The sequence below is a fragment of the Charadrius vociferus genome, unplaced genomic scaffold (assembly GCF_000708025.1).
Source record: "Charadrius vociferus isolate BGI_N301 unplaced genomic scaffold, ASM70802v2 scaffold255, whole genome shotgun sequence".
In the NCBI taxonomy this organism is placed as follows: Eukaryota; Metazoa; Chordata; class Aves; order Charadriiformes; family Charadriidae; genus Charadrius; species Charadrius vociferus.
The window spans coordinates 1,023,589-1,032,393 of record NW_009648785.1 but is presented as its reverse complement, the minus strand read 5'-3'; positions in this window follow the sequence as shown (position 1 = coordinate 1,032,393).

Here is an 8,805-nt window from a genome sequence, read left to right as displayed (position 1 = left end):
GATGAATCCTGGACTCCTTTCTTCTGCTCGTCCACCAACTGCCCAGAGGAACACAGGAGAATTAGGTGGGCTTCAAAATTACATGGCCTAAGTTTCAGGAAAGCACTTCTGGGATGCTCAAAAAAGAAAGTAACAAAAAAACACAAAAAAGAAAAACTACAAAGAGCTCCCACCTCCCATGTAGTGGCAGACGCTTGTGCAGAGACCACCAAATGTCATGTTTTAATACATAAGCGACTAAATATCTTTCAAAATCCAGTCCCTGCTGTCCTTGTTTCTCAGTTCCACTGTCTGTAAAACCGGAGTAACACTAATCTAATGTAATCCAATCCAATCTAACAGCAATCAGTAGTTATTTGAAGAAAATCTCATTAGAGGTTTTGAGGAGCTGAAAGACTACAGCTATGGAGTCCACAGAAATATCCAAGCTGATGACTGCCTCTTCCTTCACTCCTGATCTCCTCCCTCCTGAGGATAATGCCTCTCAAACACAGTTTACTAATTCTGGCAGAGTTTTGAAAATAACTTTCTAATGCTTTCACATTTTCCCCTAGGAGCTGATGTTCTCCCCACTGATTTTTACAAATTATACTGTCACTTAACCATAGAGTTATTTCTAAATGGAAAAATAAATCTTCTTTAAAAAGAAGAACTAAAAAAAATAAAAATCTAAATGTTAACAAGCCAAAGCTACCTACCATTAAAAGAGACTAAAACCAGCAGTATTTCTCAAAAAACAACCTTCCAAACATTTGCTTATCACAAAAGTCTAAATAATTTAGATTTGATTTCCTAAATATGAAAGGATCAGGATAGGACTGTTAATATAACAAGAGCTGTTAGCAATACTGACACCGCCTGATTTTTCTTTACTGTCAGATTAAGTCCACTGAGGTTATGACAACAGGACTAAGGGAAATGTCACCATGCTGGCATTAAATCCACATTAAGGGAGTGGAAAATGAGCCTTGGCCCTTATTTTGAACACTGAAGAAAATACCCTATCTCTAGTTCTTAGTGCAGTACAGGGAGGGGAATCTGCTGTGCCAAAAAATATATGGTATCAACAGAAAGCAGTGTATTCTTCAATACAAGATCTCATTATTGATTACATTTATTTAGAGCAACATTTACAAAACAAGGCACAGCCTGAGTCCTGGCTGACCAGCTAATGTTTGTACCGTGCCCTATTGGGCTCCCAAAGGACCTTGCAGTCAAAGACGCCGACGTTGATATCGTGCTAACAATTACAGACGAAGCATGATTTAACCTTGCCTGCTTTATCTACATCTGCCTTCCGCTCCACATAGAGATTCATAAATCTTCTGTGCACCGCTATCAGCGTTTTTGCAACCCTTATTCACCCGTTTCAAAAGGATTGGCTTGGCTAGACTAACCTTAAAAAAGAAAAAAAAAAAAAAAAAGAAAAAAGGATATCTCCGGATTCACATAAGCATCCTTTTCCCCTTGGTCCAGACAACAGGCTGCCTCTCCAAGGATTCATCAAGATTGAAATGCAGGCATCAACCTAAGTCTGCTGCCACAATTACCCTGATCGGAATAACCCAAGCTTTTCTGAAACCTGAATTTTAGGAAAATAAACCCAGTCATTTTCCCCCAAGCTCTGACTGCCATGCCTTCTATTATTATAGATAAATCAATCTCAGCTATGCTGATTACACTCTCGTATTCAGCCATCCGTCCTGACCCACAAGAAATGTTCTGGCTCTTGGGAAATGGCAGACAAGAATTTAATACCATAATTCTTCACAGCTTTTCTTACCCACAGTGACAACTGGTAACACAGTAGACAAGGCTGACGCTACAAGAAGGATGCAATTTGAGATTAGGATGCCTATGTTTAGGTGCTTATATGAGTGCCAAGTGTCTAAATTCCTATTCTAGTCAACAGGGATCTAGTCAAAAAAAGTCAATGGGATATAAGAAGCAAGTCAGGGAGCAGCCAGCCCACAGCGACCTTACAGTGAGCTTCATCGCTCTCTAGACTCTACTGACTGTGTCCCATTGACTGTACTGGGAGCTTAGGTATTGCCTGACCAATTCCACTGCCTAAATGAAGATAACTAGTATCATTTGAGATGTCCCAGCATCTCCAGGACGTATTGCTGGTGCTGGCAGATGCAACACAAGGCCTGTGGAGAATTCATACCCCCATGGTACCGCAGCTGGAAGCATACCTGGCACATCTCATACAGCACTAACGCAAAAAAATGCTGCCCCTAGGTTATATACAAATGGAAATTAGGTGACTAAATATTGGTGCTGTAATCTTTAAACTGAGTCCTATCCTTCAAGGATCACCTTACACTGATTACCCAGTTAGTGCAGAGAGAGAGCGTCAGTCTTTCTGAGGACCCGAGTCAACACCTCTGCATCATTTTGAAGGTATTTTTTTCACCTCTGCAGCAATACTGGCTATAAACTTGAGCTTTTTTTGCTTGTCTTTTTCGTTTTATTAAATGAAATTGGAAACCTTGGAAAATAGATGAATTTTCATGCTTAGGAATGCTGATATAGTGGTGCTTAGGATTGCTGTTACAGCACACACAAACATATAGCCAAAATGTGAAGACGCGTTCACATTTACACATCAGAAAGAAGGTGCCTTTTCAGTGGTGCTCCACTATACCCTTCCCACTCATCAAAACAACCCCTTTTTTGGCAAACCCTGTCACCTGGTGCTGCTGAGGAAATCATGCATTCTGGCTTTCAAACAACTCATGGGACAGGAGATATCTTTTCCACAAAAGAATGTAAACATACACCGTTGCTTTGATAACACCTACATTTTACCATCTTATTTTCATATTTGGGTGCATCTGTGTGCTTCAGCCTCTGCAGAGAACAGCTACTTCTCAGTTGGATACAGTCATCATTCATATGAATGGCGTTATAGTCTTAATTAAGTTGCTAAGTCTGGGAATAACAGCGGTAGGACCACATTGTAATTTGCTAGCTTTCTCCTAACTCTTTTCAATTTCTGTTTCCAAAGTGTAAGAATATATGTGACAGCTTCTATTGAATAAAATACTGATTTTTTTTTTTTTTCTTCTGGATGATCTCCATAACAAAATCCAAATCTAACAAATACTTACAAGGAAGTAAGAGAGGAGCTTTCAAGAAAGAATAAGTCATTTGTGGTAATGTCTCTACAAACTATAATTTAAAGTGCTGGAGGTCTCATTTTTATACAATCACTAAAATTTTAAGCACCAAGAGCCATAGTTCTTCATTACTGGGTTCTTCAATAATCTTTATGCTTTCACTGAAAAACCTTTAGAGGCAATTCTTCCATCAGCACACAAGAGATTTAGGTGTGTTGCTTCTGCTAACATTACCGGAATTTATATGTGGACATCTCTCCTGTGCTTAAAATAAAAACAGAATAACCTCCCTGTCTTTCAGCTAGTCCATATCAGCTGCCAATCAGAATTTCTCTCGTACAAAACATATGCTGCAAAATATAACAAAGCTACAGCAGGAAAGTACCTGAGGAAGGCTAACTGTTGGAGGTCACTTATCATATTTTGCTGTCAGGTAGTTTTAACTGAGGTATTTTTAACATAATACTGTGATGTACGCAGCATTGATTACTTTCCATTAAAGTCATAAAAAAGCACTGAAGTTTTCTACAATTCTGCAAAGAAAAGAAAAGGGGACAAAAGAGGAAAAAAACCCAAAACCCAGACACTCGAATTACTGCCATAAATAAAGAGTTTGAGTGTCTATAAACAATTTCTTTCTTCCCTCTGTACTTGGCTAATATCTTCATCACCTCCATTATGATCATACATGGCTAGCAATTCTAGGTGCAGTTTCTGAGTGGCAGCTTGAAATACCTTTGTAAAAGCACAAACCGCAGCGACCAAGAGCCATCACCACCTTTTCAGTGGCCCACGTGAAGATATCTGTATTTCAATCTGAATGAGTCCTTCCGTGTCCCTGAGTTGGATATACCAGGATATTTTTCTGCTATAAATGCCCCTTATGGCATTTAACCTCCACCTAATAATTCCCACACATTAACAAAAAGCCCAAGCAGATTTCCCTTACTACTTAAAACAAGGGAAAAACAGCTGGTTTTATTCACTAGAAGTAAATTAACTTCTTTGTAACATGGATTATTCAGTGCCCTCCCCTGCCATACAAAAAAAAAACCCCAAACAGCAGGAGCAGAGCAGGTATAGGAAGGAAGCAAGAATGAACCCTAAATGAAGAAGTGAAAAACACGGGCAAGGTGCAGATATGCTCTGTAATACAGCTGCCGCCTTAGGGAATTTTAGCAAGATCAAGATAACTCAAGTGACCAAAGTTGGAACAAATCAGAAAATACGGAGTTACAGAGCGTGCAGAGAGCAGGTCCTGGGAAATTCAAGGGTAGTCCTGACCTGCTGGAGAAGAGACCTATGACAATAACAAGCGGCTAAACTGGGAGTAAGTGGCTGAAAAACTTTGGTGGCCTCTCCACTGGCAGATTAATTGTGCAACGGGGGGTCAGACAAGAGGACTGGCAGCGAGGCAACGCAGCGTGTCAAGGAAAATGTATTATACTGTGTGCTTTCATTGGGTCCCAGATATAACCCTGAGTCATGTTAAGCAGCGTAAGAGATACCCGATGACAATCAATGGGATCACACACGGAAATCAATGCTAAGCAGCAAGAATTTAAAGTGAAGAATAAAATCCTTAGTTTGAGGGATGACCCTAAACCAATGAACAACTTTAAAATGTAAGTTCTTTGATGTAGGAAGCGGTATTACTCTCTCAGGCTGGAGAGCCTCTTGTTCAATTGAATCCCAGTATGCAACTAGCATTCCTATGGAGTGCTGCAATAGAGGTAACACTGAAGAGAGCCCCTGCTGCTGGACCTCTTCTGGACTTGTTACTTATGAAAAACTATCTGATACTCCACTTAGGAGGACAGAGTTGAAGCAGTGGCAAAGGCTGTGTGTGAGGTCATTATCCAGCAAAATCTGACTTGAATAAAAAACTGCACCAAGAATCTACAAACAAAATCTACAAATGCTAGGATGTTGGGATGCTAAGGGAAAATCCAGGAAAAGTCAAAAGCCTAGAAGCATAAACTAATACATTTAAAAAAAGGAAAAAGCATATGGTATATCTGCTGTCCTGAGTAGCAGTAAATTACCAGGAGCAATACATCTGTCTGCCATAATTTCAGCTTCTTCCTAGCATTCCAATTTTAGACACCGTCTGCAAACAAGCAAGTTAGCTGACCTCAAAATGCTGATGTCCTGCCCCTTTTCAACTTGCCAGCAGAGCTGAGAGTAGTCCGGCACCCGCCACCTTTGTCAGCCCCCAACCCTTTCCCTGGGGCTCTCACTGCGGACGAGCCTTGGCTTTGCTGCAGTGTATTTCATTCTGCCCACTTGAAGGCACGACACCTAGGAGTGCTGTACATGTTCTAGGAGTGCTGTACATGTTCTCTTTTCAGATTACTCAAGGTTTTATAATTTTAACAGCCTTCCTTTCAAGTGAGCTGAAACACTAATGTGTTCTCGTCTTCTCCACATGCTCTGTGCTTGCAACAGAAATCACCCCTTTGGGTACACTTCCCTCCTAGGTCATCTTCTGCAGCAAGGTTTGCATGTCACAGTATATGGACTCTGAAACCTCCAGTCTCTGTCCCTCCTACATCTTTTTCCTTCGTTCCAAAGGAGAATATGTTCTTAATGACACTGAAGTTTGCTAAATTCTCAGATTCTAAGCACAATAACATAAGGCCAACCGTACAGATGGAAACCCCACTTATCAGTTTACCAAGTTATTGTCCCCCACCAAAGAGCTCACAGACCATGCAAAGGAAGTGCATGGGCATGGACAGGACATGGATGTGTTGGAGCAAGTCCAGAGGAGGGCCATGAAGATGATTCAAGGGCTGGAGCACCTCTCCTGTGAAGACAGGCTGAGAGAGTTGGGGTTGTTCAGCCTGGAGAGAAGATGGCTCCAGGGAAACCTTATAGCCCCTTCCAGTACCTAAAGGGGCTACAGGAAGGGTAGGTAGGTGCTCTTTATCGGGGATTGTAGTGATAGGATGAGGAGTAACGGTTTTAAACTGAAAGAGGGTAGATTTAGATTACACATTAGGAAAAAATTCTTTACTGTGAGGATGGTGAGGCACTGGAACAGGTTGCCCAGGGAAGCTGCAGCTGCCCCATCCCTGGAGGTGTTCAAGGCCAGGCTGGATGGGGCTTTGAGCAACCTGGTGTAGCAGAAGGTGTCCCCTGGCCATCGCAGGGGGGACGGAACTAGATGATCTTTGAAGTCCCTTCCAGCCCAAACCATTTATGATACAATGATCCTTATTTTTACCAACAGCAAAAAATAAAGCATGGGCAGAATATTTGCCCCAGCCTCAGCATGATGCAACTACCACCGACTGCTATGAGTTCACATTAGATCCCCAAAGACCATGTTTACACTGGGAGGTTAAAAGCAGGTTGGAGAATGTTTTCTTAACAGAAGCAGTGTCTGGCCTTGATAATGAGCTAGGATCTATGATAAAGTGACAATGTGAAAACATAAAGCCCAAACCACTTGGCCAGTATCCCAGTGTAACTCACAGTTCAATCCAGGAATCAGGACATTGCCCTTGAGTGCTAGCACAAATCTTTTACCAAACTTTATTTCTGGCAACACCATGAAATGCAAATCAGTCCTACCTATACCTGTGTAAATATATGGTAAATCAGTACTAACTAATAATCAAACTATTTCATTTAAAAAAAAAAAAAATCCCAGCATGTCTGGTTATTTTGTTTTAAAGCCAGCATAAAAATCCCCAGCATAATGTACAGATCATAAACATCAAACTCTGTCCAGACTAGGCGTGGGAAAACTGCATGAAAATAAATAAAAGCACTAAATAAATAAACGATTGAATGAAATCAAATGGCTTTGTTATGTTTACTTAACAGCGCTAATATAGAAGTAAGCCAAATGTGTTTTAATGAAGAAGAAATTGAGTCTGACATTAATCTCTCTTCTTTTCCTTTTTTTCCTATAGCTTAGAGGTCCTTTGTACTCTCACTGAAGTCACGGCCTCAAGCGATCCATACAACATTCACAGCATGATAGTATATCTATTTTATTGGGAAACACCATAATCAAAATGCTAAAATAAATCTTCTTCCTATTATTTGACTTAAGCGTTAAAGTATTGAAATGGCTAAGCTAATTCATTTTGATCATCAGCCCATTGGTCTTGGTATTATAAATTAACCCCACAATTTTGACAGAGCTTCTAGCTATCTAATGCCTGAACACATTCTTTTGTTAAAGCATATATCGTGCTAAGATTATTTCGTTTTGAAATTTCAATGAATAAGTTCTGGTCAATACAAAGTTAATATAAAATGGTTTGCTGCTAAATGACATTGGCGCTCACACACTTGCTCTGTCCTACACCAGTTAAAAAGCCATTGCAGATTCTAGTTATAGCACTCAGAGCTCCGGCTGCATTTTTAAAGCACCAACTGTTAGTTAATTTTGTTAGCATAAACATCCAATAAAATTTTATGGTGTGTTCATCTCTCATTAAAGATGAAAAACAGCAGCAGAGAGCAGCACCCACAAACAAACAGGGAGCAGGACAGCTCTGGCGTCGCCGATTCCCTGAGCTCATTCAGATTCAGGGCTCGGGGCTCCCTGCGCCGGAGGGTACTGCAGAGGTACAGAGACCCACATCCCACACACCGCTGGAAACCCCTTGTGCTCTCCACAGCCCTACCATAACGCTCCTGGCAAACATTTACTGAGGGGCGAATGGTCCTTCTCCAGACCCTTTCACATGCATCCCCGAAAACCTTAAAATAACAGCTGTTCTAGGCACAGTACAACCTTGCTGGGGCACATCTGCACAGCGGTACAAGACCCTTGTCTCCTTTTGCTCCTCATCACCCCAAATACCCTAGACAATATGCTCCATCAACACCAGGACTAGAGGAGCCTGCTCTTCCCCAGGTTGCATCTCGCGGATGGATTCCCTCCAGCCGGGGAAAGTGTGACCCCTGCCAGGAGATTTTTCATCAGTCAGGGCATTTATGACATCAGCCTGGCTACCTCTCTTTGTCTTCCCATCCTTCAAAGGTGTGTTGGAGCCTTCCACTGAAATTTCAAGTCTCGAACCTGACATCATCCTCCTTGCAAAATTTTCTGTTAATGGGAACTTTACAGGACAGCTGACATTCGGACAGTCCCAGGAAGCACTCAAGGGAACATGGCTGGAATTAACTGACAAAAAACATCAGGTTTACAGGTAGAATTATAGAGAAAGCAGATTTCACTTTCTGAAATAATACAAGATTTGGTCAACTTTCCACAGCCATTACTCCTAAAATCCTTAAGTCTGGGTTGCTTAAAGCCTTAGAAATTTCTAAAATCTTCTTTCCATTTATATCAACAGGAGCAAAACTTTTCTGACTAGTTCAGCACCTGTACCAGATAATGTCAACTGAAAACTTACAGTTTACAAGAAAGACAGAGAATGTGACAAAAAAAAACATTTTCAAACACTTCCCCTGGAGTTCCCTGGCATTTTTTCTCAATTTGGAGTTCACCGTTCCTAGTTTTGACAGCTTTGTTTCTGCAGCTTTGTGAAAGATCCCACACAAAGGTTAGAAAAGATAGAGGAACTATAAAAAATGGTATTGGGGAAAGTTAAATCAACACTACACATTTCCACCTCATGTGCAAAACAAAATCTTGCTCCACAAGGAGCCAAACTAACACCTGGCTTCCTAATTGACAGAGGACCCAAGTCTA